Raw genomic sequence first — 12,286 nt, forward strand, 5'->3', positions numbered from 1 at the left:
AAAATAGTTAAGTCTTACATTCTAGCTGCTAATACTCCAACGAAGATAGAAGTCCCTGTAAGACAATCAATTAATACAGCAGCAAATGAGTCTAAGGCACACCTGAAGCGTGGAAGACCTATTGGTGCAAAGGATAAGATTCCCCGGAAGAGAAAAGCACAAGGAAATGAAATCGGAGCTCCTGAAGAGGCCTTACCTACAAAACAGGCAACGAAAATTGATCCATCCAAACTTTCTGTACAAAATTTTCCTGAAAATGAATCCCTCAAAGAGGAACTTCTTGAAGAGGAATCTCCTGAAGAGTTACCCCCTAAAGAGGAACAGGTACCTAAAAATAATGAGATCTCAATAAATTATGTAAGTACAGGACAAATATTTGCTAGAAACAAAATTGTTGTCAACAACATATTTTTCATTTAAAGTTGCATTTGACATTACCAGAAGTAATGATGATATTGAACCACAAACCGTCGAAGAATGTCGATGTAGAAATGATTGGCCAATATGGAAGGAAGCAATTCAGGCAGAATTGAACTCACTAGCAAAACCTGAAGTATTTGGACTTGTAGTCCAAACACCTAAAAGTGTATCGCCTATTGAATACAAGTGGGTATTTGTACGAAAACGTAATGAGAAAAATGAAATTGTGAGATACAAAGCAAGACTTGTTGCACAAGGTTTCCTGTAGAAACCGGGTATTGATTATGCAGAAACATATTCCCCTGTAGTGGATGCTATTACATTTAGATTTTTGATTAGCTTAGTAGTTACAGAAAGTTTGGATATGCGTTTAATGGATGTGGTTACAACATATTTATATGGATCACTTGATAATGATATATACATGAAAATTCTTGAAGGATACAAATGCATGAAGCATATAATTCCAAATCTAGAAGTATTTATTCTATCAAGCTACAAAGATCTTTATACGGGTTAAAGCAATCTGGATGCATATGGTACAATCGTCTTAGTGAATATTTATTGAAAGAAGGATTTGAGAATAATCCAATTTGTCCATGTGTTTTCATTAAGAAATCAAAATCTGGATTTGCCATTATTGTAGTTTATGTAGATGATTTAAATCTAGTTGGGACTCTAGAGGAGCTCATAAAAACTGTCACTTATTTAAAAAAATGAGTTTGAGATGAAAGATCTTGGAAAGACAAAATTTTGTCTTGGCTTACAGTTTGAACATTTTCCAAATGGAATTCTTGTTCATCAGTCAACATACACAGAAAAAGTCCTGAAGCACTTTTACATGGAGAAAGCTCATCCTTTGAGCACTCCAATGGTTGTTAGATTACTTGATGTGAAAAAAGACCCTTTTCGCCCTCGAGAAGATAACGAATAAATTCTTGGTCTTGAAGTACCATATCTTAGTGCTGTTGGTGCTTTGATGTATTTTGCAAATTGCACACGACCTAATATTGCATTTTTAGTTAATTTGCTAGCAAGATACAGTTCCGCACCAACTCGAAGGCATTGGAATGGCGTCAAACATGTTCTACGTTATCTTCGTGGAACAACTGACATAGGATTGTTTTATTCAAGAGGTTCAAATTCACAATTAATTGGATATACAGATGCGAGTTTTCTTTCTGATCCATATAAAGGTAAATCTCAAACAGGATATCTATTTACATGTGGAAGTACTGCTATTTCATGGAGATCTGTCAAGCAAACACTTGTCGCTACTTCTTCAAATCACTCAGAGATTTTTGCAATTTATGAAGCAAGTCGGGAATGTATATGGTTAAGATCAGTAATTCAACACATTTGAGAAAAATGCGGTTTATTCACAATCAAATATAGCCCGACAATATTATATGAAGATAATGCTGCTTGTATCACACAGATCAAATGAGGATATATTAAGGGTGATAGAACCAAACACATTTCACCAACGTTCTTTTATACACATGAGCTTCAAAAGAGTGGTGATATTGGTGTCAAACAGATACGATCAAGTGACAATTTGGCAGATTTATTTACCAAAGCATTACCAACTGCAACATTTAAGAAGTTGGTGAATAACATTGGAATGCGCCGACTGAAGGATCTTTCATCATAAACAATTGAAGCTCTTCATGCTAATGATGGGGAGTAAAATGATTATACTGATTGTACTCTTTTTCCTTTGCTAAGGTTTTTCCCACTGAGTTTTCCTTTGCAAGGTTTTAATGAGGCAATCTTAAAGCATACGAAGGCACACAAGAATATTGTACTCTTTTTCCTTCGCCACAGGTTTTTTCCCACTAGGTTTTTCTTGGCAAGGTTTTAACGAGGCATATTCTTAGTGTATGGTCATCCAAGGGGGAGTGTCATGAATGCATTCATGCATTTGGTGGATGACCATTTAGTTCCATCTCTTGGAATTCTACACATTCATGCTATCTTTTAGAATTCCTATAACATCTATGTAATACATTGATTAACCATTTTGTTTCATATTCTCCTTTCATATTCCTTAACCTCCCATTATGATTCCATGCCTATAAAAGGGCCTATTGAGTTGTATGTAAATCACACAATAATAGAGAAGAATCATACATAGTTCTTAAAGAACTAGTTTCACATATTGCAATCTTTTATCTTGTCTTGTTATTTTCTTTGATTTTACAACATATTTCCTTTATCTCTTTAATTTAATTATTAGTTTCTATAACTCAAAACAAATGCATTTAATTATGTTAATGATGGCATCATTAAAAAGTTGAATAATGAGAACAAACAATGAAAGAAATGTCATTGGAAGAACAATCACATTTCAAACATAACATTATATTCAGCATTGAATGAGATGCAATAATGCCACAAATTTTCAAAACACATTTTATGGGTTATCGAAAGTCACTAGAGAGAGAAAAATAACAGGAAGCGTCTTAAGTGAAATCATTGTCGTAGACGCCGTCTCCTTCTCAAGCCTTGGTGGAAAATTCAGTTGGTGCGCGAAGATGAAAGACCGTGAGAAATATGGGTCTATGATTGGGTATGGAAGTTTTTCTTGCTGCAAAGAATCCACACATCGAGTCTTCTGCGTGCAAATTGGAATTGCCGGTGAAGACATTCCATGAGGACCTGTGATTTTCACAAGTTATAATCAATGGATAAATAGTTCACGTCAATATTTTTTTTATTTGTTATTTCAATTAATCCTATAAATTTAATAGATTAATTATTAGAATTTGTGAACTTATGTGAACTAAACACAAATTCAATAGTACGTTCATCTATTTACTATAAAGGTAGTTAAAAAATTATTGAAAAAATAAATGAAGTCTATGATTTCTCTAATCAATACAAATTAAGTCCTCTTTGGAAACCTAAAGACCATCAATACACAACATCCTAGTCAGGTGGTAGATGATGGATAACCTTAAACATTGCTTGATTCCCTTGTAATATCAGAAAGTTCAATAATTGGTATTGTTATTACTTGTCAGAGAAATGATAAAAATTATTGTTTATTCTATCTTTCATCTTTCTCTGTAAAGTGGATGAGTGAATTACAAATTTAATGGTAAATTTACAAAAATATCATTAAGAGATAATTGAAAGAATGATGCGTAAATCCAATTTTATGAATTCACAGTATGGCACAATGACAAATTGATGAAGCCTAAGCCAAATATGGCAAAATCCGAAAGTTTCTAGCTTGCAGATTTGAAGGTGGGCAACGTGAGCAACCAAGAAAATTTTAGAGAAAATTAATGCACACCTAAAAACACAACCATTTTTTTAAGGGTTAAGTCTTTTCTTCTGGGGATTGAGCATTTTTTTCATGGGTCATAAAGAGAACGAATAGCTAGGTTGCAGCCAGGTTTACAGGTCTAAGCCTGGTGGCTCCATTTTATGACCGAGCAGTGAGTGAGAGAGAGAGAGAGCACTAAGAGTGAGGTGGCGGGGAAGAGGGTGGAAGGTGGTGGCACGCAATAAAGAAATAAATGCCTTGTACAATTTTTCAATCAAGTATACTTCACGTCACTTCTAGTAATGTCTTGTTTTTTAGTTAACCTCACTTACATTGTGTAAACGACTTGTTTTTGATAGATTTTATTGTCCTTTACAAACAAATGACAAGGGAAGTTATTTAACATCGTTTCATTAAAAAACGACATTTTTTTTTATAATATTTTATTGACCTTTAATACTATTAACTTTTGTTAAATTAATGATTAAGTGATTAAATTTATCTCTTTTTATAAGCTTAAGTTTTTGGAATAACTAGCAATTTAATATGGTATCAAAATCAAAAGGTCCTGAATCGAACATTGACTCAATCAATTCACCACTCATTTAAATTAAATATTCCATGTATTAGACATCATCTATTAAAAAGAAACATAGCGCCCACATGTGAAGTTGAGTGTTAAATTAATGATAAAGTGTAACATCCCCAGCCCATTAAGGCTGAGTTTGTCACTTCTCTTCTTTTTTCAATAAACATTTTTGCAAAGATGTATAAGGTCTATCAAAGTACTTGATTTTAAAAGGTACGATAAATGTATAAAACATTATTCAAAAGATTTTATTACAAGCAAAATTAGAAAACATTAAACTTCAGTTGCGGAATATCATATTATTACAATAACTGATATGAAAAGACTTTGAAAATTAATAATTATTCCCGTCCCCATTCCGGCCTCCTATTCCAGCATCTTTTCTACCTGAAAACAAGAAATAAAACTGAATGAGCCCAAAGGGGGCCCAGCAAGTAAAATCCACAACCATAAATAGTTTTACTCCTTGTTCTCAGTTTTGAAAATCGTTTTCACAAATAAATATACATCCAGCCATAATAATATATGTATGTACGGTTGCATCTCCCGTAACATATACATACCATTACATCTAGTAACAGATCATCGTTGTAAATCATCTTTATAAATCATCATCATAATGCATCATTATAAATCATCATTGTAAATCATCTTTGTAAATCATCGTAGCATATCATCGTTGAAAATATAGTATCATTTTCTCATAATAGGGCCCATGTACACTGTTACCCCTGTGCACGAGGGTTGCGGGTCCTGTGACCATGGCACTGAACTGTGGCCACAGCCATGCCCGACCATCAATTAACTCTTTCTTGGTGCACTCAACGGTCTGGTTGATGGAATACCACCTTCTGGCATAGCCTCCTTCAGTGGTTTCGCCTCCATCCGAGTATCGGTACCGAACTCTTCTCATTCTTACTTATCTTGGGGCCAAAAATACTCTCTTCCATACATGTGCCCTCATTTCATAAACATTTATCTCATCTCTTGTACTTTTCTTTGTACTTCTTTTGATGCAGCTTAGGGCAACATGTAGGAAGGTTTATCATCATTTTTCTTTCTTATAATCATCATCATTTCTCAACTTTCTTTTCTCAAAATGGAAACCTTTTCAAATATAAACTTGTTGTACTTAAAAAGCGTTTAAAGAAATAGAAACTTTCTACATAATTCATTTAGAAATCCTTCATGCATGCAACATAACTTCATAATACGTAAATAAAAGAATCATTTACAGTTTGATACAAGAATGAATAAATAGCATGACATGAAGTAACTTTAGAAGGGGTAGTGAATTTACTTACCTCTAAACTGAAGCTAAAAGTGGTCAGAAGGAATCTAGTTGCTCCAATATGACTAACACCACTAGTATATCTTTTGAAACTAATTTCTAAAGTCCGCTATCTCTTGTGTTCTTTTTTTCTTGTAGCGCTTGGTCTCGCCCTTTCTCTCTCTGTTCTGAGTAAACACTCTTAGAAAGAAGAAAGACCGAGTAAAAAGCGGAAGAAGGAAGAATATATGCAAGAGATGGGATAGGAGTAGTGAAATTGTGAAGGAGAAGAGCTCTATTTATAGGAGAAAATCCAATACTATTCTACCTTCAATTTACAATTACACCCTCATTTTACTATTCCACCTACCCACTTAGTATACCTACAATTGACTATTCTACATTCTTATTTAAAATTATACCCTCCTTATACCTACCATTGACTATTCTACATTCTTATTCAAAATTCCACCTCCTTATACCTACCATTGACTATTCTACCTTCTTATTCAAAATTCTACCCTCCTTATACCTACCATTGACTATTTTACCTTTACTATTCTACCTACCCATACAATTCTTCCTACCATTTACTATCCTATTATTTCACCAATTACCATTCTTTAATTACCACTCTCTGTAACACCATAAATTTTCTAAGAATTAACATCCTTAGCTACAATAGATATTAAAATAACATCATTATCAAAATAATCTATTTAAATAGCTTTGAAAATTCTGGGGGTACTACATAAAGTAATTAAATTTACCTATTTTTATGAGCTTAAGATTTTGGAATAACTGATAATTTAACACTAAACTCAATAAATTTATGTCATTTTTTTTTTTAAGAACGAGTTTAATGGAGAAGGATTGTATCCATTTCAAAGGAGATGGAGAGGCGCCCATCTTTTATTTTGCAAGGGTGGAATTATTATTTTTTTTAAAAAAAATGACAATTCTATTCTTGTGAAATAAGGAAAAGGTTCCTCTCAATTTCCTTTGAAATGTAGAGGATTGTGTCCGAATTTAATAACATTTTTCTGTAACCGATGTAAATTTTGATGTTGTTTACCAATAAACAAAGTTATCTATAAGTCTCTAAGGAGTAATTTAATCGGTTGGAGACCACGTCTCATGAAGAGAATACCACTAAATCGAATCTCCTTTTTTCTTCCATTCTCTTGTGTGAACATGTCAAAAAAAAGTTCATCTATAAAAATAAGGTCATTTTTTAGAAACGACAAAAATAAATAAATAAATAAATAAAGGGGCATTAATAGTCTATTTTCCTGTCATTAAAGAAATTTGCTCTTAAGAGCACTAATTCTTTGCACTTTTTTTTTTTTTTTTCAATAATGAGACAATGGTTACTGGTAGTCAGGGACAACACAAATGAAACCGGATGGGTTCCTCAACAACAAGACACAAACAAAAAAGACAATACATATATGGTAATGGAAACAAAAGGTAGGCAATAGAACAAAAAAGAATCTAGGCTTCTCTAAGGCTGCACAAAACGGTACTGTTAGAGAGAAAATTGGTAACTAGGTTTTGCCAATTTTCACATGTCACCATAGAGGGTTTGTCTCTCTAAGTAAAAGATGGGATAGCTTCAAGGCCCGTAGAATGGATAATTGTCAAAGCCCGTGGTTCGCCATACGAACCATACTACCCTCAGGGTCCACTACGCTAAACCTCTTCATGTACATTCATGCCGAGCATTGGGGGTTGCCTAGCCTAGCCTGGTGACGCCGGGCAAAACTAGGATTGTTCTGACAGCGTATAAAAGCAGCAGAAACTAAGACTTGAAGATAGAAAAGGGAATTCAGGAAGAGAGAAAATAACAAGTAGGGAAGAGAAAATCCCTAAGTGCCTCAAATAAGCAAACAGAGAAATAACTCTGAAAGACTTAAATTTAATTGATAGTATACACTGGATTGAAAAACAACAAAGACTAGATGCCTTTATCTAGGCTAGGCACCTCCTAAACCAACAAGGAAAAGAAAAAGCAAACTTAATTGGAAAAGGAAAACAAATCCCAATAGGAAAAGGAAAAGCAAATCCTAATAGGAAAGGAAAAACCCAATCCTTATTGAAAAAGGAAAACTAAAACATAAATAATAAATCTACTTTATTATTATTATTCTCCTGCATCAGTCTCCCCGGGTTGGAAAGAACTCGCCCTCGAGTTCAAGTTGTCTTTGTCTGCATCAACAAAACATGGAGTCAAATGCTTCACATTGAACACATCAGAGGTCTTTAAATGACTTGGAAGACGTAGTCGGTATGCATTGTCATTTATCTTTTGCAGAATCTCACAAGGCCCAATCTTCCTCTCTCGTAGCTTGTTATACTCACCAACAGGGAAACGATCACGTGTGAGTACAGCCCAAACTAAATCACCAACCTCAAAAGTTACCTTGCGTCTATGGCTGTCGGATTGTGCTTTGTACTTAACATTGCTATCTTCTATCGCTTTCTTGACCTGGTCATGAACTCCTCGAAGATAATCTGTCATTTCATCAGCCTTAATACTCAATCGACCAATACGGGGAATAGGTGCTAGGTCAAGCACTCCCGATGGGTTTTGCCCATACAAAATCTCAAAAGGGCTCAACTGAGTCGTTCTATTCTTGGACCGGTTGTAAGCAAACTCTGCTTGTGACAAAGCCAGGTCCCACTGCTTTGGCTTATTTCCAGCTAAACTCCTTAAAAGATTCCCCAAGCTTCGATTTACCACCTCAGTTTGACCATCTGTTTGGGGATGGTAGGCACTACTAAAATTAAGCTTGGTCCCCATCTTTTCCCACAGGCTCTTCCAAAAATGGCTCATGAATTTTGTATCTCGATCCGATGTAATAGATCTTGGAACCCCATGCAAGCGAACAATCTCCCAAAAATACAAGTGAGCAATTCGGGCGGCATCCATCGTCTTCCGGCAAGCAACAAAATGGGCCATCTTGGAAAAACGATCAACCACCACAAGAATAGAATCCATGCTCTTTTGAGTGCGAGGTAACCCCAAAACAAAATCCATGCTGACGTCAAGCCATGGGCCGTCGGGCACAGGTAATGGGGTGTATAAACCCGCATTTGTGAGGGTCCCCTTAGACCTTTGACAAATAAAACACCGTTCCACGTAACGGGTCACATCACTAGTTAACTTGGGCCAATAATAGTTTGATGAGACCAAGGCCAAGGTTTTGTCTCGCCCAAAGTGACCTTCTCCATGCAACTCTCGTATTATTTGCTCCCTCAATGAACTATCCGGAATGCATAGCTGTAAACCTCGAAATAGATAACCATTAAGAGTAACATAATCACTGCGCTTACCTATAGATACCTCAGCAAATATCTTCCTGAATGAAGGATCTTCCGTATACAACTCTCGGAAAGTGTCAAAACCCACAACTTTGGTATGCATGGTAGTAAGGAGTGCAACTCTCCTACTCAGAGCATCAGCAACTCGATTCAAATTTCCTGATTGGTGCCGTAAAGAAAAAGTGAACTCCTGAAGGTAAGCGACCCATTTGGCATGTCAGCGACTAAGCTTCTGTTGGCCATTGATATACTTGAGGGCCTCATGGTCAGTGATAAGGATGAACTCCTTCTGCACTAGGTAATGACGCCAATGTTTCAAAGATTGTACAATGGCATAAAACTCCAAGTCATAAGTGGAATAGTTCTTCTTGGACCCGGACAACTTTTCACTGAAAAATGCAATCGGACGTCCCTCTTGGCTTAGGACACCTCCAATGCCAACGCCAGATGCATCACAATTAACTTCGAAAATCTTCTCGAAGTCTGGAAGAGCTAGAACAGGTGCTTCCGTCATTTTCTTCTTCACCAATTGAAAGCTTGCATTGGCTTCTTCAGTCCATTGGAAAGTCCGACCCTTTAAGCACTCCGTGATTGGTGCAATCGATGTACTGAAATTTCGGATGAATCGTCGATAGAATGATGCCAATCCGTGAAAACTTCGAACATCATGTAGACTCTTGGGTGTTGGCCATTCTATAATTGCTGTCACCTTAGACTGATCTGCATGAACACCATCAATAGACATAACATATCCAAGGAAAGTGACAGTAGTAGTAAGAAAGGAACACTTCTTCCGATTGATATATAGACACTCTTTTCGTAGCGTGTCAAGAACCTCCCTGAGGTGTTTTAGGTGTGTCTCTTGTGAGGAGCTATAGATGAGAATATCGTCAAAGTACACAACAACAAACTTCCCCATGTAAGGCCGCAACACTTGATGCATGAACCTCATGAATGTACTGGGAGCATTGGATAGCCCAAAAGGCATGACCATCCACTCGTACAACCCATGATGCGTTTTGAACGCTGTTTTCCATTCATCTCCAAGCCTGATTCTGATTTGGTGATACCCGCTTTTAAGGTCAATTTTGGAGAAAACCTTAGAACCTGCTAACTGATCTAGCATGTCATCTAAGCGAGGAATCGGGAATCTATACTTCACTGTGATTCGATTGATGGCTCGGCTATCAACACACATACACCACGACCCATCCTTCTTTGGAACTAAGAGAGCAGGAACTGCACATGGACTCATGCTCTCTCAGATGTAACCTCTTTCTAGCAACTCTGTCACTTGGCGTTGCAATTCTTCAGATTCCTTCGGGCTAAGGTGATAAGCTGGACGATTGGGCAAGCTTGACCCCGGCATGAGGTCAATGTGGTGCTGTATATCTCTCATGGGTGGTAAACCAGGGGGTGGATTCTCTGGCATCAAATCAGCAAACTCCGTAAGCACCTCTTGTAACTCTATGGAAACTTCATCATCTACGTTGTCACCTTCTTCACATGGCATCAAGGCGTATACAACTCCCTCTTCTTCTGCTTCCTCCAGGAATTGAGATATTGATAAGAGATTAGTGCCCCTTTCAATCACTGGTCCATGAATGACTCTTTCTCATTGAGGTGCTAATACCACCTTCTTTCCCTTGATGCTCAAGGTATAGGTATTTCGTCGTCCATCATAAATAATACTTTGATCATACTGCCAAGGTCTGCCTAATAATAAATGACATGCATCCATAGACACTACATCGCACCATGTATTATCAAAATATTTTCTACCAATTGAAAAAGAGACCAAACACCTCTTATCTACTATTACCTCACTCCCTTTTTTTAACCATGACAATTTGTATGGTTTTGGATGGCGATCAATCTTCAGCTGAAGCTTCTTAGTTGCTTCCTCTGACACCACATTCTCGCAACTACCATTGTCAATAATAAGCTTGCAAACCTGCTCTGCAATTGTGCATGTGGTATGAAAGATATTGGTTCTTAACCAGTCTTCTTCAGAATCATCATTTGGAGTAAGCAAGCTTTTTCTGACAACAAGAGTTTCGTTCCCATCTCCATACAAAATATCCCCGTCATTACCTTCATAAAAAATAGGATCTCCGATGTTGACTTGCTCTTCTACTATCTCATCCTCAATCAAGAGATTCTTACCCATTCTGCTAGAAGATTTTCGGCAATCTGTCGATCGATGACCGGGCTCCCCACATCTAAAACAACGAATGTTGGAATTGGAACTCTGACCTTACGTAGATTGAGGATTAGGATGAGGCTCTTGAGGACGAGTTCCTCGTGTATTTTGATCTCCTCTCGGTGTAGATCTGGTATTATTCTTGGCATGCTGCTTTTCTACAGTCAAGGCACGTTGGTAGGCTTCAGAAACCGTCCAAATGGAGTGGAGACTAAGGACGTCTTGTAGGGATTGCCGCAAACCGCCTAGGTACCGCGCCACCAACTGCTCCTCAGTCTCTGACAAGTCGTTCCGAGCAACCAACTGGTAGAACTCTTCAGTGTAATCATCAACAGATCTCGCACCTTGTCTCAGCATATGAAGTCGCTGAAATAATGTCTGTGTGTATCCGAAGGGTAAAAAGTTTCCCTTCATCTTCTTCTTCATCTTCTCCCAATCACAAATCTTTGACTTGCCTTGTCTATCTCACGATCTCTTTAGCTGCTCCCACCAAGCAGATGCGTGACCTTTTAGTTTGATGGCGACAAGCTTCACCTTCATACGATCTGGAACCTCCTTATAATCAAAGATCCTCTCTACCTCATGCAACCAATCAATGAAGCCTTCGGCTTGTAAAGTGCCTGAAAATTCTGGAAGCTCAACTTTGAAGCCTAAGTCTCCATGCCGCCAATCCCGAACACCCTGTTCCCGACCCAGAACAGGATTGTGATACGGGTTCTCAAAATTGGATTCTGAATCACGATCATCCATCTCGCGATCCCTCTCCAAGTTTTGCGCCACTAGACGCTGGGTTAACTCCGCAACCTGCCTCTCCAAATCTTCAATCCTCACGTCTCGTACATGGTGTTCATGGTAGGAGACTTCCTCATTCGGAACCTGCCCATGCCGACCACGACCACGACCTCCAGCCATAAAAACTGATGAAAAATTCACCCCAAGAAGACGCTAAGCTCTGATACCAACTGACGCCGGGCAGAACTAGGATTGTTCTGACAGCGTATAAAAGCAGCAGAAACTAAGATTTGAAGATAGAAAAGGGAATTCAGGAAGAGAGAAAATAACAAGTAGGGAAGAGAAAATCCCTAAGTGCCCCAAATAAGCAAACAGAGAAATAACTCTGAAAGACTTAAATTTAATTGATAGTATAAACTGGATTGAAAAACAACAAAGACTAGATGCCTTTATATAGGCTAGGCACCTCCTAAA

This window comes from Corylus avellana, chromosome 1 (assembly GCF_965113065.1).
Source record: "Corylus avellana chromosome 1, dhCorAvel1.hap1.2, whole genome shotgun sequence".
Lineage (NCBI taxonomy): Eukaryota > Viridiplantae > Streptophyta > Magnoliopsida > Fagales > Betulaceae > Corylus > Corylus avellana.